Here is a 22553-nt window from a genome sequence, read left to right as displayed (position 1 = left end):
TTTCTATTTGGTGTTTCTCTCATAACTTGGACCCACTTACTGTGGATATTCCTTTGGTTCTCTCTTATTTATGTGAGTTGCTCAATGCTGGTGTGGCCTACTCTTTTGTTAAGGCCCACTTATCAGCTCATTTTGCTTTTCTGCCTTTAACTCCTCTTTAAACTTCTAGATTTGAGGCTAAGCAATTTTTAAAGGCATCCTTAATATTAGACCTCCCAGGAAGTCTGTTCCTCCTCCCTAGTATCTTATTTTTGTTTTGGAGAAACTGACTCAGGCGCCTTTTGGGCCTGCTGTTTCAACTTGCTTGCAGCATTGTTCTTGGAAGACAGTTCTTTTGTTAGCTCTTACTTCTGCCAGATGGGTGTCAGAGTTGCAAGCCCTTATGGCTTGTCTGCCTTTTTTGATATTCCATGAGGGCAGGGTGTCTTTGCATACGAATCCTTCTTTTATGCCTAAGATGCTTAAAGAATTGTCACTTAATCAGTCTATTAGTTTGCCTACATTTTTTCCCCTCTCCACAATTTGACAGTGAGAGGGTGCTGCATACTTTGGATGTGCATAGACAACTCAGATTTTATTTGAATAAGACTAAAGCTATCAGAAAGTCAGATCAATAGTTTGTTTCCTTTCATCTTAGGTCTTTAGGAGTAGCTGTGTCCAAGCACACTATTTTTACTTGGATTTCAAAGGCTATTTTTTTTTGTTACACTTTTCATAGCAAGAGCCTCCTTTCTTCTGTAAAGGCTCATTCTACTAGAGCTGTGTCTTCTTCTGGTGCTTTTTCAAGGGCTTAGACACTAATTCTATTCTTGAAGCAGCTACCTAGACTTCTGCACATACTTTTTTCAAACACTACAAGTTGGATGGTATCTCCAGAGCTAGAGATGGTTTTGCTAATGCCATTCTTCATGGTTTCCTGGAGGGCTCTACTGCTCCTTCCTCCTCCCAAGTTTCTTCCTGAGCTTTAGCACTCTCCCACATGTGATGAGTACTGCAGCAGTGAATGTAAAGACAGAGTACAGCGTGTAAAATCTTACCATAACAGTAGTTCTTATTGCCTTTACTGCTGCTGTATTCACTCCCTCCCTTCACCTCCCTGGTCTTTTTCCTTCCTAGGTGTGCAGATTGTCTTTTGTTTTCCTTGGACCGGTGTTCCTACTGGGGCAATCAGTTCTGAGGATGGTGCACCTGAACATCACCTTTATGCTGTATGCTACTTGGAGTATTTCAAGAATGATCAGCTTACCTTAAAGCAATGGTAGGCTTTGGTGGACTGGCTGGATGTTGAGCTTCCAAGATAGGAAATCCCATAAGTGGTGAATACTGCAGAGGTGAAGGCAAGGACATCTAATGTTATGGTAAGAATTTACATAACTGTACTTTCTGTACAGCAAGAAGAGGGTTGGAGTGCATAGTTCTGCAGTCCTACACTGGGTTTTTGGACTCTAGATCTTTGTTTCAGCACATCACATTCTGCATTTGTAGTGATGATGATAAAACAGATGTTTTTTTTTCTGCACACATTTTCTATAAAGAAACTTTAGAATTCTGTTTTATTAATTTCAGTAGGGCTTCTGTCTAATCCCAAATATTTTTGCAATGTTTTTGACTTAACAATGCACTTTCTCCTAGCTATCTGCTTAATTGCTCTGTGAATGTGTAAAATATGCTAGCTGTCTCTGCAAACTGTTCCGAAATCTGCACATTTTTCATTGCATTGATTAACTCAGTTTGTACACCATGTATTATGCTTTGTTTGCATTGAGTAGAGTTTACATTTTTATGACCATTGCCCATCTGTGTAGCGTGAATTCATTCATTAAATTCATGCTCATAGACACAAATACATATTTTCAGGTATACTGAATTGCCGTGACTTACATTACAGTGCTATTACTTTAAAAGCTATCTGTATAATCTAGTTTTACAGATTCAGTTTGAGTAGACTTGACCTGGGATTTATTTTATGCCCAGATAGGGCAACAGTAAACACGAAGATTCAATTAACTTCTGTTTGACATCGCAAGTTCAAAACAGCCTCAGAATATATGCTATATTCTGCTTAGATATCAAGCTTAAACACAAAAGACATTTTTTTTTTGCATTTATTTATTTGTTTATATTATTGCTTTGCTACCACTCTTCATGATTTTGTTTTTCATACTGTTCTCAGAAATTATTTCAGCACTTTTCCCAGGCATATCAATCTTTACATCATTGCCACTCTCTGAACATTAATGTTTTGAGTTTTTGACTTTTTTTCTCTTAAGGCACATTCTTTCATAATGGCCATCTACACTACCACATCCTACAGAAGTGGCTTTGTGTTGTCTGATTTCAGGCCCACAGCCAGAGTGTGTACATTGGTGATGGCACTTTGCTGCATATTTGTTAATGGATAACATCTTGGACAACATGTTTAATGACTGCATGTAGTTGCGCTGATGTGTGTGCATGGGTGGGGGGGTCTGCCAGTTTTACCCACATCTTCGTTAGCAGATAAAGATTTTAAATTCTCATTTTGTAGACATAGCTGCGGCACTCCCAAGTTGGGGGCTGTGGATGGCATAATGGTAACCTTATGCACACAAAGTGCAGAGTTTGGTACTCAGAACTGAAAGAAAATTAGCTAGGCTTTAAATGGTTTGCAAGGGTAGCTAGCTTAGTACTTTCCTATGAAGTCTTAAGTTTGACTTTCTTAATAGTTTGCTCATATAGCTCTTATTTATATCACAAACAGTTCTGTCAAAGATTAATGAATCATGTAACTTTCTCCAATCTACAATCATATACCCTGGGTATCAGATTAGTTACATATGCATCTAAATATTTATCTGTTTGTTTATTTGTTACACTTTTTTAACTAAATATTTGTGGGATCCAATTGGACCAATCCCAATAAGCATTAGGAATACACAGTGAATGTACATTCTAAAAGATTATGTAAAACATTTATTTACATTCAAAACTAATGCCAAATATACCACAGTTGGTATATGAGCTAAGGTTTTTGCTCTCAGTCAGAAAATATAGAGTTCAATTCTAACCTGACACACTCTGCCTGTATTGTGTTTGCATATTTGTTTTGGATTCCTCCCAAAAACATTTTATTTTTTTTCACCTCAAGGCTGAACCCGAGAGGTCTGAAAACAGAATGCACTCACCCAAAACAGAAGGAAGTCGTGAGCAGCAGTGGAGACTCTAGCTGGAGGCTGTCAAGCAAAGAATTTTGTATTCAGTGACTGTGGTGGGTAGTATTCTCTAGCTATTGTCCCCTATCATTTGCTAAATTACTTATTCAAAGTCTACTAGTAATGTTACATCATCTCTATATACCAGCTTTGTGATCTGCCCCCTTTAACGTGTTTGTTGATGGAGTCCTTTTCCAGTATGAACAGGAGTTGGCTCAGAGCTGAATCTTGATGCACACCCTGTGGGAACCCCTTTGTAAGTCCAAACACTTCTTATACTTTCTTCATTGGGCCTTGTATGTAGCCTGCCCTAATACAGCCAGTGTTTCTAGGATTCCAAACCGTCACATAGCTGCCCAAATTAGCTTTCTTGGGGCATTCTCATTTACTTTCTTCATGTCAAGAAATGTTCACTTGGACTGTTTTGTCATCTCCAGCTTCATCACCACCATCTGTCTCACTGCAAATATCAGGCCAGTTGTACTGCATCCTGATATGAATATGAACTGCTAATCTCTCATTTTGCATTCTACTTCTCTGTGAATCTGTTTATTGGTTACCCTCTCCAACACCGTAATGTAGTCTGACAGACATTTGATACCTCAGTACTTTCGACATTTGTGAATATTATCTTTATTCTTGTACACTGGCACTAGAATGCGTATTCTTCAGTCATTCGGGGTATGCCTCTCTCTCCATACTGGGATGAGTATCCCCAGGAGCCATTTCCTTCCAAATGTACAAAACATCTTGATTATGTCTGCATAGAGTTTGTATGAGCTTACCACTTTTCCTGATTTCATCTTTTTTAGTGCACTTTGTATTTCTTCTAGGGTGGGCTCTTCTTCTTCTTTCGTGGTGGGCTATGTATATACCAGCATGGTTTCTTAATGGATTTCTTCATTCGCCAGCTTCTTAAAGAGCTCTTTCCATCTGATCCTGGAGTGCTCTAGAGTTATGAGCAAACTATTGCTGGCATTTCATATGAATGGCATCTGCCAACTCTCTTCTTTATCTTTCTATCTCTGCTTTGTAACCTGATAGCGCTTCTTTGTAACATCTGATGAACTACTTTCCAGGAGATCTTAAGTTCCTCTGAAACATTGTTCTTTGCCATTGCAGCTACTCTCTTTGCCTATTAGTCAAACAGTATCCCCTCTTTGCATGGTCTTTTTCTATCTCTAACTTCTTCCTAAACTGCTTTTTCATAACTTTTGGAGTTCTGCTTTCCATTACCAGATTTTCTAATATTCCTTATTTTCATACCTAGCTGACTGCATATTTCTTCTATTATCTTCACACATGCCGATTGTAATGTTATTCTTCTTTGACTCTACCTAGTTCCTGTTTTTCCTGAGATACTAGAAACATGACTATTTCCTTGAATTCAATGGCTTTCATGCCAGTCAACTTCCTATCTTCAGTCTAGTCCTTGTTTACCTTAAAGCCTTCTGTGACCATTGCCTGCAGCTACTTGTGGTCACCAGTGGTTTATGCCAGGGCCAACAATTTCACTATGTATATTTTACATCTCTAATTTGACTCCCAAAACCCTTTCCTTACTAGAAGGAAGTCTACCTGAATTGCATGTTGAGCGCTGTTGTGGGTGATCTTGTGACTATCTCTTTTCTCATACATTTTGTTGGTCACCATTCAGTCATCTGCCAGAAAAAAAAAGTATAGAATGGTCTCTCCTTCATTATACCTACTGCCCAACCATGTGGATCTAGATAATCTACATATTTTATTCTGTCTGTCCTAATATGAGCTTTAAGTCTCCCAAATCAAGAACAACACATTTCCTCCTGCTTTATTTGTCAGTTCCTTCAGCTGTTACCTGAATGCCATCTTCTGTTCATGATTGCAGCTCTACTGTGGAGCATAGGTTTAAATCACAATGACTGCCTGACTTTACACTGGAGTCTGACTGCCATGACTCTGTCACTATTTCAGATGACGTTTTAAGGATTATATATTTTTTTTATAGAGACATTAATAAGGTGGTACAGAAGGGTGAGTAGTTTAAATTGCCATAAAGTGTGGTAGTTATTATCAGTAGTACAACAAGATGAAATACATTAAATGCATGCGAGTGACTAGAGGAAAGAGCAGCATTTTTTATTTTGATCTGACTGAGAGGTGGTCAGAGCTTACATAATCTAAGTGCACGATTTGCAGTATGTAGTTACACCCAAGGCACACAAGTGTTAGCATTAGATATCATTACCCCTTTATGCTATGCTAAAAGGAGAGGGTTCAGAGTAGCAATAATAATGACAGTGAAGCAGAGGCTAGCTCCTATGAGCACAAGGGACAAGGAACTCTTATCATGGTAAAATGTGATTAGAGCTTATTTAGTAAAGGTAGATTTATGAGAAGAATTTCTGAGAGCAGGTGATATGAATGCACCTTTCCGACATATATAGTATTTCTTCAAATGCTTTCTTATGTCATGACATGTTGTCATATATTTGTATTTATCAATGTTGTTAATGTTGTGATGAGTTAAGGGCCAGGTTGGTTGTATGTAAAAAAGGCTCAATGAAATGTTTATTATTACTTAAGAAAGCATGGCATTATTTAATTATGTAGATACATGGCAAAGGAAGTGCCGAGATGCCCAATGGTATGCTTTTTAAGGGATGAAAAAAAGCATACCAATAGCCTGGAAATGTTCTTTGGGCAGAACGTCACTGAAGACATGGGTGATGTAGGCAGAAATCTTATATGGCTTTCTCTGTTTTGGAAACACCTGTATTTTTCAGTCTTTTCTTTTTAGCTATGTATTAACATAATAACACTTCACCTGGGCAGTAGTTAACAGAGATAAATATATCTAGACACACACACACACACACACACACACACACACACACACACACACACACACACACACACACACACACATACACTACATAAGGATCTGCCTGTGTCCGTGTCTTTTTTCATTTTTTTATTTTTAATTTCAAAAGTTGTTTGTTTAATATATATATATATATATATATATATATATATATATATATATATATATATTAAACAAAACAAATATATTATAAAACAACAAATATAAACTATTTACAATCATCCATATCAACATTTTACTTAAGAATTAATACACGTATCATTAGTATTTTTCAAGTAAATCACTCAATTTTTTCCATGTAATATACTGATGCCTTATGGTAGGTGTTCTCATCTTAATGGTTAACAATTCTTTCCTGCAAATACTTTTTCCTAAATTTATAAATTCAGAGAATACTATGGTATTTTTACTTTTCCAATTTAAGGTAATAACTTTCCTTGCAATTGCTAAAATTAACCATAAAAGAGACACTTGTGTTTTTGGAATAACTTCTGGAATTGGGGCATTACTCAGTATTAATGAGTTTGTTGTTATATATTTATATGACCACAACACTTGCAAAAAAAATAAACTCTTTCCAAAAGGGAGATATTACTTTACATTCTAGTATCATATATAGCCAGTCTGCTTCTATATTATTCTCACATCTCCAACAATTAACATTTGATATTTTGTTTATTATTGCAACCTTATGGGGATTTATAAAAGATCTATGCAGATATTTCCAAGTAAATAACTTTCAGTTCAGTGAAGATTTTTTTTGTTTATTGAATTAAGTAATAATGTTTTATTAGCATCAGAAAAATCTGCATTATTAATTAACTCTTGTAGAGTAATCCCAAAATTGTACTTCTACAAAGGAACAATCCATTCTTAATATCCTATATATTTTTAATAGAGACAACCTATTCTTATCTATATTACTATTGACAAACAACCAAACCAAAAACCACCTCCAGAGGAAGCCTTAATAGGCAAAAATAGTAAAATGAAAAAAAGGCTTCCAACACAACGAAAAGTTCCCTGAGAAATTATGTTAAAATGTAGGCTTTAATAAAACAAAGAAATAAAAAGCACAAATTGTGCTGTTCAAGTTGCAGGTCAAACAGGATAAGTGCTTTCAGTTAAAAAACCTTCTTCAGATCCTAGTGCGTAGACCTGACTAACTGCAGTTAAATAAAGATCCTTAATTGCTCAACCAATCACATACAGCAATCAGATGCACGCCTTCCTTAAGCCTCCATTTCATTTCTTAATTAGGCTTCTCTCTTTCAAAATAGGTTTAATAGGAACTACTCTATTGAGCCCTGGAAATAAATTAGCTCTGAGGTTCATGATCCATTTGCTTTCTTCCTTTTCAGTTTTGTTGACAATGTCTCCTCCACGGAGGTTAGTAGTCACATTTGAGATAACCATAAAGCTAAATGAATGCCCTGGATTTTCAGACACATGTCCATATAGGGCATTGGTTGCCACTTTATTCTTGATGTCTAACAGGTGGCGAAGTATCCATTCCTTAAACTTTCTATTGGTCTTTCCTACATAATTGGCTTGGCACAAATTACAAGTGCCAACTTATATAACATTCTTGGTGTTGCAGTTAGCAAAACCAGATAACTTATAGCATTTGTTAGTTACCAGATGAACAAAACTGTTGGAACATTTAATGTGACTGCAAGCTTTGCAAAAGCCACATTTCCAAATTCCTAACCTATTTCTTCCTTCTGTACTCTGCTTGTTAGGTATTCCATCATAGTTGCACAATAAATCCTTTAAGTTCTTCTTGTTTTTATAACCAAACTTAGGTGTTTCCCCTACTATTCTCTTAATTTTACTGTCAGCAGTTAAGACTGGCCAAAATTTCTTGATGGTTTCACGGACATCAAAGGAGTCAGTGCTGTAGGTCATCATGCATCTGAGACTGTTGCTGTTCCCACCTTTCTTCACATCACTCTGCTTCTGTTTTGAGTAGTACGGTTGCCCTTTGTTGTATCGAATGGACATTGCTTTGCCTTTACTCATGACTAATTGTTTTTCATTATAGCCTCTTGAAGCAAAATTCTGTAAGAGTTTGTCTTGTTCCTGCAGAAAATCATCATTGTCAGTACAGAGCTTGGATATCATGCTCACTTGATTTTCAACAATATTCTGAAAAACATATCTCGGGTGCATGCTATTATAGTATGGCATATGGTTCCTCCAATTTGGTTCCTGAATATAGTGGTGCCAATTCCTTTGCTATTATTCATTGAAATTCTAACGTCTAAGAATTCAATCTCATTTGCTGATGTTTTCACTTCGAATTTTAGAAAGCTAGTCGTACTTTTTAAATAGTTGACGAAATCATTTAGGCGTTGCATACTGCCCTTCCATAGGAATATAACATCATCCACAAACCTATTGTAAAAGATGATGCATTCCTTCCATTCATTTTTTGTATCCATTTCCCATTGCCTTTTCCATTCAGCTAGGACTATATTTTCATAGCTGTTTGCACAGGGGGTGCCCATGGCTACCCCCCATTTCTGCCAATAGTAGGTCGCACCATAGAGGAACACATTGCTCTCCAGGACGAATTCCAGGAAGCTGCATACTAGATTCACATCCATGTTTACTTCAAAATGAGAGGCAAAGTCCCTTACTGCTTCTATTCCTAGATCGTTGGGTATGCAAGTGAATAAATTGTTGACGCCCATCGTCACCAACATGAGGTTGTCTATGGTGCTTTCTTGCTCCATTCTTTTATACAGTCTCTCCAGCAGCTGACCAGTGTCTCTCAATACAGTATGTGCGAAAGGCAACAACTTCTTGAGTTCAGTTTCCACATAGATTGAAATGGGCTCAGTGACCCATCCTCTCCCCCACCCTTTGATAACAGGTATAGTTGGATATACCATTTCAAGAAAGTCATATAGATTTTTATCAATTGCTCGTCATTAATTTGTCATACAGGACATTCTTTACTGAGAAAATCAATCTGTCTACTTGATACTGCTCGATTTTGTGGTATGTATCACTATGGCTTAACATATCCTGCATTTTCTGGGCATACTGTATTGAATTCATCACTATTAAAGCTCCTCCTTTGTCAGCTGGCCTGAAAATAATTTCTTTCACTGTTTGCAACTCTTTTAATGCCTGAAACCCATCCTGTGTTAAATTGTAATAGTGTTTACTTTTTCCTTTTGACCTCCGTTCAAACACCTCATTCTCACATAACCATAAGAATATCCACAGTGGGATGATTACTGGGGACAAAGGAACTTGTTTTTTTCAACACAGACGATTTATAGTTTGTACCAGTATTTTCATTGTCAAAAAGACACTTCAGCATAACATTCCTACCAAAGCACCTTAAGTCTGTCACTAACTCACTCAGGTCAGAACGTAATGAAGGTATGAAGCTCAAGCCTCTTTGCAGAACATTCTTTTGGGTAGCTGTCAGCTCATAATTGGATGTATTAATTACCAACAAAATCGATTCATCTAAGCTCATTGAGGTTCCTAAGTTACCTTTCTCTTTTTCCTCTCTCTGCTTTCTGATCTGGATCTCCCGACATTTTTCTGTGTTAATAAAAAAGGGAGTTGCTGTAACAAAGGTGCATGGACAGATCCTTTCTTTGGTATCACGCTCGGAACTATTTCACTTGAATACTGAATGCTTCCTGCTGATGCAGTGTCTACATTTGCTGCATTATCATTTTCCATTAGCTATGTAATGACCGCGAGCATACCAGAGTCATTGTTAACTATACTACCATTAGTCCTATTGTTAGGAGTATTACGAGAGGCTAATTCAGGATGTTGCCCATTAGTGTGTATATTACTATGTACTTCAGCATGTATATTCACACTTGAAACAGTCCTGCGTGTCACAGGTACAGAGCGTTTTTTTCTATTTGGTGCTCTCTTATCCCTCGGCTCCTCAAACAGGCGACCGTTAGTAAAATCAAAATAATCTCTCTTCAGTTTGTTAATTTTTATATTTTTCAATTTGTTTTCATAGGTTTCAAATTTATCTTGCAGGGTTTCTAGCTTAAACAAGCAGCTATCGGGTAATCGCATAGTTTCCATTTGCTTTTGCTTACATTCAATAAGAGCAGAAAACTCATCTTCATGTGGCTTAAAGTAGTCTATTAGCAGCTGCATGTAACGGAAGCTTGTCTCTATGTTAATCACCTGCCATTTGGCCAGGAGATCGGGGTAGGTGTTCCCATAGCTGGGCATACACCTAATTCTCAATCCCCTCGGTATCACATTATGATGTAGACACACTTCCATGTGAAATCGCTGCCATTGCAGCCTCTTGAGCTTATAGGCTTCATTCTCAACTTCTCTATTGATGTTATCAAATTCTTCATTACAGTCTGTAATCAGTTTCTGAATCATACCAGTCTTTATATTAATATCAAATAAAGGATTGTGCATACCTGCAGTAAATGTAGTATTAGTTTTCCAACTATTTTCCATCACAAAATACAGTGTTGACACCAAAGCAGTAACAAATAATGACTGTGTGAGGTGGTAAAATAAAAAAAAACAAGCACAAACAACCAAACCAAAAACCACTTCCAGAGGAAGCCTTAATAGGCAAAAATAGTAAAATGAAAAAAAGGCTTCCATCACAACGAAAGGTTCACTGAGAAATTATGTTAAAATGTAGGCTTTAATAAAACAAAGAAATAAAAAGCACAGATTGTGCTGTTCAAGTTGCAGGTCAAACAGGATAAGTGCTTTCAGTTAAAAAACCTTCTTCAGATCCTAGTGTGTAGACCTGACTTACTGCTGTTAAATAAAGATCCTTAATTGCTCAACCAATCACATACAGCAATCAGATGCACGCCTTCCTTAAGCCTCCATTTCATTTCTTAATTAGGCTTCTCTCTTTCAAAATAGGTTTAATAGGAACTACTCTGTTGAGCCCTGGAAATAAATTAGCTCTGAGGTTCATGATCCATTTGCTTTCTTCCTTTTCAGTTTTGTTGACAATGTCTCCTCCACGGAGGTTAGTAGTCACATTTGAGATAACCATAAAGCTAAATGAATGCCCTGGATTTTCAGACACATGTCCACATAGGGCATTGGTTACCAAAAAACAATTAGACATGAGTAAAGGCAAAGCAATGTCCATTCGATACAACAAAGGGCAACCGTACTACTCAAAACGGAAGCAGAGTGATGTGAAGAAAGGTGGGAACAGCAACAGTCTCAGATGCATGATGACCTACAGCACTGACTCCTTTGATGTCCGTGAAACCATCAAGAAATTTTGGCCAGTCTTAACTGCTGACAGTAAAATTAAGAGAATAGTAGGGGAAACACCTAAGTTTGGTTATAAAAACAAGAAGAACTTAAAGGATTTATTGTGCAACTATGATGGAATACCTAACAAGCAGAGTACAGAAGGAAGAAATAGGTTAGGAACTTGGAAATGTGGCTTTTGCAAAGCTTGCAGCCACATTAAATGTTCCAACAGTTTTGTTTATCCGGTAACTAACAAATACTATAAGTTCTCTGGTTTTGTTAACTGCAACACCAAGAATGTTATATACGTTGGCACTTGTAATTTGTGCCAAGCCTATTATGTAGGAAAGACCAATAGAAAGTTTAAGGAACGGATACTTTTCCACCTGTTAGACATCAAGAGTAAAGTGGTAACCAATGCCCTATATGGACATGTGTCTGATAATCCAGGGAATTCATTTAGTTTTATGGTTATTTCAAATATGTGTCTGATAATCCAGGGCATTCATTTAAAAATGGACATGTATGAAGTGTGGAATAATCTAATAGCTCCTTTCGGTGTAAAAGTACATGAGGAAAGAGCATTTATTATTATTTATAAAGAGACATTTTGTGGCATTATATTTGAGACTGCTTTTCAATGGAACATTTTCTTAGAGAATGTGAAAAAGAAAGAAAGACTGTTACCCACAGAATCTTTGTGATGAAAGTATTTAACTGGGACACAAAAAAGAAGGTTCATGTAAATTTTCAAACAGAGGTAAAAATAGAGACTTTGAAAGGACATTTGAAAGGTTTATGGATAGAAGTACTGGACATTGTGAATGTTTATGCCAAAAAGGATTTATAGACTGGTGGCAGGGGTTGTGATATTGTATTAAAAATAGAAAAAGAAAACAGTATACATATACTAAGCATGATAAATGTGGAGAGGAAAAGGGGTGTTGTAATATACTGGGGACAACCCAAAACATGTTTTGTGGAAAAGAAGGACATTTGATAAGTAACAGTGACAAAAGAAAATGTTATATTTGTGCAGAAATGGGACATGATGAAAAAATGTAAACTGAAATGTTATAAATGTAGGAAAATTTGATGGATTGCAAAAATGAAAATAACAGTAAGGAAAAAGAAAAAGAAGGAGGAAAAATTGATGTTTTTAAGTAGTAGGAATATAAGAAAATGTTGTGAGAAAAAATAATAGAGAATTCTGAAATAATTTATGAACAAGACATAAACTGGGAGGTAGTAAAAAGGGAAAAATCTATTGGTAAAGTGGTAAAGACAGAAAAATAAAATTTAAAGGGATACGTACAAAAGAAAAAAGAAAAGAAATGGATAAAAGAGAATACAGCTAAAGACTGGGGATTGTTATAATGGTTAAAGCATTTGTCTTATAGACACAAGGTTCAGTGTGTTTGGTTCTCACCTTTGAGAATAGCCTATTAAGAAAGCTAAATCAGTAATTAGCTTTTTGTTTATGAAACCATGGCACTAAGGAAAACACAAAATGAAAACATATAGTGTTTTCTGTAAATGTGAATAGTATTAAGAATATAATAAGACAGACAGGAATTTGGAGTAGTGTAATACAAATCAAGAATGATTACAGACAGAGAAACTATGGGGAGTAAAGATAATCTGGAATTTTGGAAAAGAGAGATGTGCTGGATTAGCCATATTTTGTAGAGATACTGTAAAGATATTAGAAGTAACTCTAGAAAAATGGGACGATTTACCATTGTAGAATTAAAATGGAAATAGCAAGTCTAGAGAATTATAATGTTGCATTTATACTAACTGTAATGGAAGGGAAATCTAATTTCATCAGATTTTAGACTATGTAGTGATAAATATGAATATTATAATAACAAGAGACTTTAATTGAGGCTTATAGGCAACGACATAAGAAAAATGTTAGAAGTTACAAGATGTGGTAAGTTAAAATTTGAGACAAAAATTCATGGAGGGGTATGTATACAACTGAAATAGATTATTTTATAATATTAGAAGATTTAGTTACAGGAGGAGGGGATACAGTTGAAGCAGAATTTTCTAATCATCTTGAATGTCAGAAAAATATGTATTAATGTGTGTGCTTAATGCTGATTAGAAACTAAATAAGTTAACACGTTTGTCATTCTATTTTATATGCACTATTTTATATAGAGTTGAGTTTCATATGAGACTAAAAGATGCTTTTTGAAACTGCAGTGTGCTTTCTTAGAAGTTTCTCACAAAAATTGATAGTACCAGCAGAATATTGTAAAAACAATCACTACGAAATGATGATGACAAGACTTGTGATTCACTACGTCAGCTTGGTAGGCAATGTCTTATTAGAAAATGTATAAAAATGCTTGCATTTCCTGATTCTAGTTAGACAAACTCTGTATTAGCACGTTTTTGTCTCCTTGCTGCAAGATTAAAGTGCCTTAACCTGAACCTACCATGTATTGATCATTTTTAAAGTATAGTTTTCCTTTGACAGTTTGGTCCTTTGGACCGGAATATATCTCTCACTCTAGGCTCAGGTCAGAATTGGGCCTGGTGGCATGTACCCGTACGGAGAAGTGGCCACATCGGCTCTTCTGCTTTGAAAGACCTCCGACTGAGTTGTCGTTCGAAAGAGGCCAGCCACTGTTTCTGATCTAGGATTGGAGGACGAGTCAACGTTCCGGTGGATCAACACACGGAGGGTCAGGTAAGGAGGAATTTACCTTTTTTTCTGTTTTAGATCAGGGACTTGTTACAGTATTGTTTTGTCAGGGAGATTTGCATGTGCAGATCAGGGACAAAAAGATTGCTGTCTTGTCATAGATCAGGGAAACAGAATAGGTAGGCAGTTATTCTAGATAAACTGTGAAAAGGTGTAAAATTGTGGTACCACGTGATAAAAAGGGTTACGTAACAATTTCTAACTTAGCTAAGGCAACATGGGAAATCAGTGCATGAAAAGTTCCCGAGACCCGCCCTTAATCGAAGACGCGAAATATATGCAATTACAGCGTGCCGATAATGTTAGGTATAATGCAAAATGGGTTGATAAATACAAATTTGACGGTAATTTAGATAAACCTTCACTTATTAAACTTGTTAGACAACTTAAAACAGACGTGAAAGGTCAGCTAAAAAAGCAACGACAATTAGGAGACCCTCAGGCACACAGGTGGCTTGAGGAAGCAAACCGCAGGGAACAAAAGATTAAAAATTCAAAAGCAATGTTCTTAGACAAAGAAGACAATAACCTGGTAATAGCAACAGCCCCTCCTCCGCCCCCTCCGCTTCCCTTACCAGAATATGAAGCGAGTGGACAAGCTGATCCATCTCCGCTATACCCAGCTGTTCCTGCAAAATCAAAACCGTTTGTCAGAGATCCTATCGAGACCAGGTCTCGAACACGCAACTTAAGAGGGGATATTGAATTATATGAAATGAATAAAAATTCACAAGCTATGAGTGAAGAAGAGATATGTCCACTCATAGAAGTACCAAATCTGCAGGCAGGACAGGACCCAACTCTTCTAGTATATAGACCGTGGACACCGGAAGACATCCGGAAAGCCACAGAGGGAATTCCCCATCCAAAATCTAATTTTAGAAAATTCTTAGAAGACTTACAAGGCATGAGGTTAAGTTACCATTTGAATGGAGAGGAAGTAGAGAAAGTAGTTAGACAAATTGTAGGTCCAGATTGGCACAGGATCAGTGGCAACTGGAATCCCCATGATGCAGAGCTTAGACCACTCCCACATAGTAACGCAGAACTGGACAACAGAATGAAAGGTCTGACAGACCGAATCTCTGAGAAATGGAAGCCTAGGGCTGATTGGACTTGCATTAATCAATGCATACAACAAGAAGGTGAAACTGTTGATAGATATTATGCCAGATTATTAGAATGTTTTAATAACCATTGTGGAATGCAGGTACCTGAAGACCAAACACATGATTCCCCATAAGAGCAACAGTTAAAGAATGCATTTCTAAAAGGCAGTATTGCACCCATTAACAGCTTTATTAAAAAGCACATGATAGATCATCGTACAAGTAGATTACAGTCATTACTTGAGTATGCAAGACATGCCGAAAGGCATTTTAATAGCAAAAAGAAAAAGAAAACTCAAGTATTTGCAGTAGAAGATGGATCAGAAGTCTTTGTAGTACAAACTGGGAAGAAGGGTAAGAAAAATACCCAGGGAAACAAACAATCTGATAAACGATCAGAGGACTTTGAAGAGAGAAAGAAAAGGGGTGAATGTTTAAAATGCGGGAAAAAGGGACATTTAGCAAGGGATTGCAGGCAAAATAAGAAGGTAAACACAGAAGACAAAGAGGGTGAGGAATGACTATATGATAGTCAAGAATCACTGGATAGGAATACACAAGAAAAGACAAATGCAAATGTGATAGAAGGGGTAGAGGATGTGACAGAAGAAATAGAGTATGTACATGAATTCACAGATAATGAAGAAAATGCAATTTTGGACTTAGCATTATTGAGCCTAGAGCACTACTTAGCAGACACAAAACTGGAAGTTACACTTCTGGTAGAGGAGAGGGAAGTTAAATTCCTGTGTGACTCAGGGGCTTCACGGACCCTGATACATCCTTCCAAACTACCAGAAAATTCAGAATCACTTGACTACATATTAGTGAAAGCAGCTAATGGACAGCTGTATCAAGAGCCACTCTCCCACAACATAGCAATAACTGACCCAGTTTCAGGGATAACCCAGAAAAGCAAAATTGTTGTTTCTGCAAAATGCCCAGTGAATCTTGGGCAGAGACCTAATGCAGATATTTGTCATAGCCGTAGTTCCAACTATGCAGGGTATGGAAGTGCAGCGACAAATGGATACTTTTGTAGTGCAACCGGAGGGTGAAAATTTTATTGGTACAGCCAGGACTTAGTTACGACTGGTCCAGAGGCAGTAATCGAGGAACTGATGAACGTAGCCATCAGTAAATCCCCCTCCCTTGACACTGATAAACAGCATTTGTTGCATTGCACTCTCTGATAAAGAATATGAGCAAGAACTGTTTAGAAACCATGCTAACAGATTATTATTACGAAATTTGTACTGGGACACAGAAGGAAACAGTGTAGTAAGCTGTTCATTGCCCCAGGAATTCCTAGCACTTTACAAATCTAATCGATTACCACATGTAAGTTTAACTAAAGATAGAAATTTGAAGTGCACAGATCTAGGAGAAAAAGTCACAAGGTGGGAAAAGCAGACAGAGTTAGAACTTTCCGAACAGGGAGTACAAAAGCAGAAATTAAATTGGATAACGCAGACACACCCAGCTGTACACTCACAGGCAAGTGAGGATAGCTGAGTAGCACTCTTACTAGAGGAAGAGGAAAAAGCCTTACGAGATATACCAGAGACTCTCTGGTCAACAGGGAAATCAGATGTAGGACTTATTCGTACAGCAGGACCAGTTATTATCACTCCAGAATCAGCATTTAGACCTCAAAAGAGACAGTATCCCTTAAGAAAGGATGCGGTAATAGGAATCAAACCTATAATAGCAGCCTTACTTAAGGAAGGAGTCTTGATAGAATCTCCTGATTCACCATGTAATACACCCTTATTTCCTGTTAGGAAAGCAAATGGGGAATGGCGTATGGTCCAAGATTTACAAGCTGTAAATGATGCAGTTATACCCAGGGCACCTACGGTGCCAGATCCACACACTTTGTTGAATGATTTGAAACCGCAACAAAAGTATTTTTCTGTGGTAGATATTAGCGATGCATTTTTCTCAATACCGATACACCCTGACAGCCAATATTGGTTTGCATTCACATTTCAGGGGAAACGGTATACATATACGAGACTATCACAGGGATATTGTGAAAGTCCAACAATATTCGCACAAGAAATGGCAAGTAACCTGGCGGGATTTATCCCACCGAAAGGCAGTCAGATTTTACTTTATGTAGACAACATTCTGCTAGCAGCCCCCACCCAGCAAGAATGCAGAGAGGATACCATAGCATTATTACAATTTTTAGCCACTCAATGACACAAGGTAAACAAAAACAAACTGCAACTTTGGAAAAAACAGGTCAAATACCTGGGATATGTAATATCCAAAGAAGGCAGAATATTAGATGAAAACAAAAAAACAGCAATATTACAAGCACCTAAACCAACTACCAAGAAGGAAATGATGTCCTTCCTGGGTACTACTAACTTTTGTCAGAGTTGGATTCCAAACTATGCCTTGGAATCTGCTCTACTGACTAACTTGATATTCAAAAACCCGATGGCAGCACAAGATTTATTACAGTGGACACCAGAAGCAGAATCAGCTTTCTGCAAACTGAAACAACTGATAGCTTCTTCCTTAGTTTTAGGATTACCAAACTATCATAAACGATTTTTCCAAACTGTAGATTGTAAGCAAGGTTATATGACATCAGTGTTACCACAACAGAATGGGGATAAACAACGCCCCATAGCTTATTATTCATCACAGCTAGACCCAGTGGCGCGATCCTTGCCCCACTGTGTACAAGCAGTAGTCGCAGCTGCAATGGCAGTGCAGGCTTCAGCCTCAGTAGTATTGTTCCACCCTCTCACATTGAGAGTGCCTCATGCAGTCGCGATTATTTTACTGCAAGAAAAAGTAGCATATCTTTCTCCTGCTAGACATCTTTCCTGTATGACTATACTGTTGAGCCAACCTCATATGACACTTGAACAATGCACAACTTTGAATCCGTCAACCTTGCTCCCAACCCCTGCAGATGGCAAACCACACAGCTGCCTGCAGGAGATTGAGCAAAAGACACTACCTAGAAAAGATCTCACAGATGTTCCCTTGGATGATGCCGAGGTGCCATACTATGTGGACGGCTCGTGCAGGAGGGGTCCTACAGGACAGAATCTAGTGGGGTATGCAGTAGTTTTGATACTGAGATTTTAGAAGCAAAGCCTTTACCACACAACTTATCTGCACAAGCAGCAGAATTGATTGCCTTGACAAGGGCATGTACCTTAGCAAAAGGTAAGAGAGTGAACATTTTTACTGACAGCCAGTATGCTTTTTCTACTGTACATGTTTTTGTGCAGCAGTGGAAAAATAGAGGAATGATAACATCTACTGGTAAACCAATTAATCATGCGCAATTTACTTTAGACTTGTTAGACTCTATTCAGTTACCTCAGAAAGTAGCTATTTGCAGATGCGTAGCTCATACCAAGCAACAGGATAGAATTTCAAAAGGTAATGCGAGGGCTTATACAGCTGCAAAATGAGCAGCTTCAGCTTCAGAAGTTTTTCTTTTGAGTGAAGAATTACAACCATCCGAGATTTTAGACCTAGAAATGTTAAAAACAATGCAGACACTTACTACAAATGTAGAAAAACAAAAGTGGATAAAACGAGGAGCAATCCTTGAGAAGGGACTGTATATCTCCAAAGAAAAAAAAACGATTTTACCATCTAACTTGTTTAGATATGCAGCTTTGTTGAGCCATGGGCATTGCCATGTCTCAACAGGGGGAGATGGTACAGTTAGTGAATCGAGTGTTTACGACGTATGGATTTACAAACTACACAAAAAATTTTTGTGCAGTATGCCATGTTTGTAACAAGCATCATGCACCCTTGTGCATTAAAACCTAAGCAAGGGAGTTTCCCTACACCACCGTATCTGTTCCATACTATTTGTATGGATTTTATAGAGCTGAACAAATGCGAAAATAAGAAGTACTGCCTTGTCATTATAGATATGTTTTCCAAATGGGTGGAAGCTTTTCCAACTAAAAATCCAGATGCAGCTACTGTTGCAAAAGTCCTCATTAAAGAAATTATTCCTAGATTTAGCATACTGGAAAAGATTTATAGTGACAATGGCACACACTTTGTAAATCAAACTATACAACAACTTAGTTGTTATTTTGGGATTTCTCTGAAAAATCATTGTGCATACCACCCCCAATCTGCAGGATTAGTAGAGAGGCATAATGGGGTTTTGAAAAACAAGGTTAGAAAATTGATTAGTGAGACACAAAAGAACTGGGTGCACTGTTTACCTCTGGCACTGTTGAGTATGAGAACTGTCCCAAATGCAAAAGGGTTAACTCCTTTTGAAATTCTATTTGGGTGGGCATATTATACACCTCAATGGAAACCTCTCATGCCTGCAGAGCAGGAGGCTGACAGTTCACTTGCAGGGTATATGAGGCAATTTTTGAATAACAAATTTTTGCAGTTAAATTCTGTTTCAGATAAAGAGCAAACCAGACCATCAGAAGCAGCAGTAGCCCCAGGCACATGGGTCTGGGTGAAGGTGGTGAAGAAAAAGAACTGGAGTTCTCCGAAGTGGGAAGGGCCATACCAGGTACTATTGTCGACGCCCACTGCAGTCAAGATCGCGGAGCGAGCGTCCTGGATTCATTTGACACATTGTAAACTGGTTAAGAACTTTGAACTGGACAAAAACCTTGTTACTGTTGTACAACAAGAACAAAATGACCAGGTATAGAGAAAACAGAGATGCAGAACAACCTCAGAAAATTTGCATGATTATTCTGCTAGCCATACTGATAACATTGATCTTTTTGTTATGGCCTTCCCTTTTCCCAGTCACAAAAGGTGAACTGATCAAACGTGATGAGCCGACCATAGACTGGCACCTAAATTTTAACACTTATCAGGCAATTACATGTGTGTATGCTGAGACTTTTAATGTTTCAAATTGCTGGATTTGCACGGCCATACCAACAGCATACGGGGAGTTAGTAATGACTGCAGTCCCCCTAGGGGTCAATGAGACCTGGGAAAATTTGGTTTATGACACCGTAGCTATCAAAGCACATGATAAGGTAGCACTGTATTTGCCTGTGACACAAAAGGGAATTGTATGTTTTTATAAGAATGACACAATTCAAGTGGGTTGGAGCAGGTGCAATGTGACTGTACATTACAAATGTTATACCAAAGCAAACAGAATGGATACAGTTTGTAATTCGAATTATGACTCATTACTTGAGTCCATGCATAAGACTATTAATGAAGTGCAACGTAATCCTGTACTTTTTAAGCAACTGTCTGTAATAGATAGAAAAATATTTCATGCAGGGCAGCCATTTCATAGCAAAGTAACTACTAAGGTAGAGGATTGTTATTTTGTGTGTGGTAAGAAAGCATATAAATGGTTACCTGAGAATTGGTCCGGCAGTTGTTTTTTGGTGTACCTGGTTCTGGCCATACGACACACTGCAGTTTTGCCTCAGAGAAATATTTGAAATACCCGAGATGTAGTCAAGAAAGCTGTCAAGAAGCCTGAGAATGCAGTGGGATGGATCGAGGCAGGCTAGAAAGACCATTATACCGTGGGTACCAAGCTGACACACATGGACTTGAGTGATGCTGTCATATCGTGAGCAGGCATATTACCTGCATATGGCGCAGTGAAATCGATTTGGGAGCTGCGAAAACTGTCAAAACTTCTCAAAGTAGTGAGTAATGCAACTTTTTCTACTCTTGAATTGATAACTGATGAACTGAATGCTATGAGAACTGTAGTGCTCCAGAACCGTATGGCTCTTGACTTCACCCTAGCGGCGAGAGGTGGTACGTGTGCTTTAATCAAAGAAGAGTGTTGTGCATATATACCTGATCATCAACATGAGATAAACGACCACCTTGAGGTGATACAGCAAGTGTCGGCCATGACAAAACCAGGCCCAAACCCTCTGATGGACTTTTTCCAGAATTTGTTTGGGGGGTGGGGTTCCATCCTAATGAACATCCTGATTGCCATTTGTGTGGGATTACTCCTATTAGCAGCATGCATTTGTTGTGGTATTCCCTGCATGAAAAAGTTAATCAAAGAATTTATAGATATATCAGTTTCTGAGACTTTGTATCAAAGTACTGAAATTGAAGAATTGTTAGAATGTGAAACACTTTCATAAATTTAAACTGAATGACTCTCTTAACTGCAAATCCTGAATGGAAGAGGTTAGGAGAAGAAGCAAACTGTTTATTCTTTTGAAAATAGAATTAAAAAGTATTAACAGGGGGGAAATGTCAGAAAAATATGTATTAATGTGTGTGCTTAATGCTGATTTTAAACAATCAGCTCTGTTCAAAGTATGAGAACATGCACAGCTGCAGAAGTTAGAGATAACATAGACAAAGGACTGTTAGCGAAATGAACTGCAATCTATACTTGCTTTGTGCTCGAATTAGCCATATTACCTTGAATGGTAACATTGCATATATCTAACCAGTGGTAGCCAAGGTCACGTTGTTTTTCTTAGGAAGTTTCTCACAAAAATTGATAGTACCAGCAGAATATTGTAAAACAATCACTACAAAATGATGATGACAAAACTTGTGATTCACTACGTCAGCTTGGTAGGCAATGTCTTATTAGAAAATGTATAAAAATGCTTGCATTTCCTGATTCTAGTTAGACAAACTCTGCATTAGCACATTTTTGTCTCCTTGCTGCAAGATTAAAGTGCCTTAACCTGAACCTACTGTGTATTGATCATTTTTAAAGTATATTTTTCCTTTGACATTGAAATATGGCTAGAGAAAAAAGAAAACAAGGAATATATAAAATAGACAAAGGAATATAAAGGATAAATGCAAAAGCATGGAATAAAGAAAGAAAGATTAGTAATACAGATATGGAAAGATCATATTACTATGAGAACATTTTAAAACAACTAATCTGAATGGTGGGTGATATTTAAAGAAAAATACATAAAAATGTTTTTACACTGGTGATATGATGTGAGGAAAGTAGAGAAAGTAAAATATAAAAGAACATATAACAATGCATTGGAACATTTAGAATATAATGATAAAAAGTACTTTAACAAAGAAAAATGATTAAATGAAAAAAAAAATCAAGAAAAAATACAAGAATTTTTGGTTTACTATTAAAATTTCGAATGACACTCCGTCGACTGTACTATAGTCAAACACGGAAGTTCGAAAATGATAATTGCGAAGTCAAAAAAACAATCTAGGAATGGGTTTTAACATGGGTCGAGGTATGGGGAGATATTTGTAGTTCAGAATAATACTGAACACCTACCTTGACCCATGTTAAAACCGTTCCTAGATTGATTTTTTTGACTTCAACATTCAACGTTTTCGAACTTCCATTGCCGACTATAGCACAGTCGACGGAGTGCTGTTCGAAATTTTAATAGTAAACTGAATTTTTATATTAGCAAAGATGTTTTTACAAGGAAAAAGAGAAGGCGTATCCA

This window comes from Protopterus annectens, chromosome 9.part0, assembly GCF_019279795.1.
Source record: "Protopterus annectens isolate FY-2018-M chromosome 9.part0, PAN1.0, whole genome shotgun sequence".
Lineage (NCBI taxonomy): Eukaryota > Metazoa > Chordata > Ceratodontiformes > Protopteridae > Protopterus > Protopterus annectens.
This window is presented reverse-complemented; position numbering follows the sequence as displayed.